The sequence below is a fragment of the Mustela nigripes genome, chromosome 13, assembly GCF_022355385.1.
Source record: "Mustela nigripes isolate SB6536 chromosome 13, MUSNIG.SB6536, whole genome shotgun sequence".
In the NCBI taxonomy this organism is placed as follows: domain Eukaryota; kingdom Metazoa; phylum Chordata; class Mammalia; order Carnivora; family Mustelidae; genus Mustela; species Mustela nigripes.
In genome coordinates, this window is record NC_081569.1 from 103,048,124 (window position 1) to 103,051,409 (window position 3,286).

A 3,286-nucleotide genomic window follows, 5' to 3' on the forward strand; every position below is an offset into this window, starting at 1 on the left:
AAGTAGAGGGCAGTGGGTTTTATGACCCTTGCTATATATATCAGTGTATAATTCAAGAAGAAGGGGACATCGCCCACTTCACCCTCACATAGAACCTTTTGTACTTCCCAGTACAGTAACAGCACAATGTGTCTCTTTCTCTTGGGGGCAGCTACAGAATTTCTTCTAATTGGTTAGACTTGTATGTACATTTTAAGATTGCTCCAAGTACGCTTTCACCATCTTCTTCTGAAAGTCTCTGGGTTCACTCCATAAAGGAAGAGCTGCTGACCTGTTGCAAAGCTCTAATGCTGCTACGTTTCTCCTCCTCCTTTATTACACGGCTTCGCTATGTACCTCTTGCCACTGACTTTGCACCATTTCTGTGCACATGACAATTTTCTCCATCCTCACTCACTTCTATCTCGGAGCACTCCAACCTCCTCAAGAAGGCAGAAAATCCCTTTTCTCTTGAACATGGATTATTAATCTGAAATTCATAGGACTAGTCCCCACATATATATATATATATATATATACACAAAGTGTTTTTACATAGAGTTCGGGGGCGGGGGACCTGTGAACTTGAACAGAGGGGAAAAAATCGCATCCTTAATTGCAGTCACCTCTTAAAAAAAAAACAAACCAAAGAGCAAACAACAACAACAACAAAACCCTTCATTCCCTGATGCCATGGAGATGTGCTACGTGGCCTCCTACCTACTGGCCACCCTCAGGGGCAATGCCTCCATCCAATGTCAAGGGCATCAGGAAGAATCTGGACAGGTGAGCATCAAGGCAGATGATGACTGGCTCGACAAGGTCATCAGAGAGCTGAATGGAAAAGTACTGAAGATGTCATTGCCCTGGGTATTGGCAAGTTGGCCAGTGTGCCCACTGGTGGGGCTGTGGCTGTGTCTGCTGTCCCAGGATCTGCATCTCCTGCTGCTGGTTCCACCCCAGTGGTGGCAGAGGAGAAGAAAGAGGAGAAAAGGAAGGAGTTAGAGTCAGCTGACGATGTGGAATTTGACTTGTTCCATGGTCCCGTTCTCCTGCAAATAAAACCCTTTTAACATAAGAAAAAAAATTTTTTTTTAATGTTCTGAGCAGTCTGTAAGCATCAGCAGACTGCCAAAGGAGTCCAAAGCACAAAGATAGACGAAGATCCCTGCCTTGCAGGGAAACCCCACTGCATTTAGAGTACATATAAGTGGTGAAAGCAGGCACCTGGGTGGCTCGGTTAAGCATCTGTCTTCAGCTCAGGTCATGATGCTGGAGTCCCAGGATCTCATCCCTCATCGGGCTCCCTGCTTAGCGGGGAGTCTGCTTTTTCCTCTGACCCTCCCTCTTCTCATGCTCTCTCTCTCATCTCTCTCTCAAATAAATAAATTGGTGTATGCTTTAGGAAGTATACTTAGCAGAGCCCTAGAACCCAGCTATCCTTCCAGCATCAGGAAAATGGCTAAGAACATGGTCTGGATCCAAGAGTTGGGTTTCAAATCCCAGCTCTATCATGTCTTCGGGATGCAGCCTTGGATCTATCCTCCAAACTCTGTGTCTATGTACTTATCTTAAAAAATAGGTTGTAAAAAAAAATCTAAATGATTAGCAGGTGCTTCGTACATAGCATTCAGTAGATAAATAGGAACTTTACAATCGATTATCACAGGTGATAATAATAGTAGTAACATTATTGATTATTAATATTATTAATATAATTATCGTTTATCATAACGATGATGATCCCATTACAGCATTTTAATTATCATTTAATGTCAAAGACTATGATCCCCCTGTGACCTCCCCCTCAATTCTGTCAAGATATGTTTTTGTCTCAAAACATTCATCATTAAAAGTCTTCTGCAGAAGACTGATAACGAAAAACCCATTCAACTAAATTCAATTAATATTTATTAAAGAACTAGTGGGTGTGCTGTACTCTGTATTGAGTACTGAGATTGTAAGGTGGCTAAGGCTGGCCCCCTGCCCTGTGTAGCTCATGGTCCAGCTGGAAAGACAATCATGTAAACAAACAGTTATGATAACTTGTAATAAGGGCTAAACATTAGTCCTAGCAAAGTGCTGTGAGAACTCGGTAGACGGGGGGATTAGCTGGTCAGGGAGAGGTAGCTGAGTTGGAAGTCTTCACAGGGATGGTGATATTTGAGCTGTCTAGAAGGAGGAGGAGTGATGGTTTCACAGGCAGAAAGGGTATAACGTGAATCAAAGCACAAGTCGGAGAATTGCCAAGGAATGCCGAGAACAACAGTTTTGCTAGAATACAGGGTACAGGGTAGCGAGTGAATTGAGATGAAGCCAACAAGGCATTCAACACCTGGGCCCGGCTCAATGTTGTAGGAACTTGCCACTCAAAATGTGGTCCCAGGACCTCCCGCATCCACAACATCTGAGATATTGTTAGAAACGCAAATGCTTGAGCCTCACCCCTAGACTGACCAGGTCAGAATCTGCATTCTGAAAACCCCAGGTGATTGATATGTGCATTAAAGTTTGAAAAGCACTGTTGTAGGGATGCCTAGGTAGCTGAGTCAGTTAAGTGTCTGCCTTTGGCTCAGGTCATGATTCTGGTGTCCTGGGATCAAGTCCCGCATAGGGCTCCTTGCTCAGCAGGAAGTCTGCTTCTCCCTCTCACTCTCCCTCTGCACTCTTTCAAATAAATAAATAAAATCTTAAAAAAAAAAAAAAAGGTAGAAGAAGAAGCCTTGTTGTAGAACACTTAATGCCAGGCTGAGGTGCAAAGCCTTTATCCTGTGGCCTTTGTATGTTATAGAGCTGGTTTCTAGAAACTAAATGTAATAGCAGCATGAAAAAAACAGATTGAAAGGTGGAGAGGAGAAAACACGATGGATAGATGAGAGCTCAGAGTGAGGGCTCTGTCAAGGTAGAGAGGGTACAGAACAAGGATAAATGCCCTGGACTTGCCTTTGGTTGCTAGAATCATCATTGTGTATCAACAAGTTCTTTGTATTAAGCACCTGCTGTATTCCAAGTCCTGGACTGCGTACTGAGAGGATTACAAATAAGTTTAAAGTGAAAACCCCTGAAAATGTCATCCTCTATAGTGAGACGACAGATACATGAAAGTCAACAAATAAACAAGGCTGTGTGTGCGTGTGTGTTGCACAAGTGTGTACACACACACACACCCACACACATATATGAATATGATGCTGGTAGATGTTAATTACCATCTCTCCCTGACTTCTACTGTACTCTGTGATAAAGTGATGACTGGTCATCTTCTGCAGTTGAAACTGGTAATATGGAGGCAACAACCAATCCCAGG

General features: G+C 43.2%; 1 pseudogene; it reads left to right on the forward strand.

Moving 5' to 3' along the window:
• Window positions 1-678: 678 nt before the first annotated feature.
• Window positions 679-1,052, forward strand: LOC131999437 (large ribosomal subunit protein P2-like; annotated as a pseudogene).
• The last annotated feature ends 2,234 nt before the right edge of the window (window positions 1,053-3,286 follow it).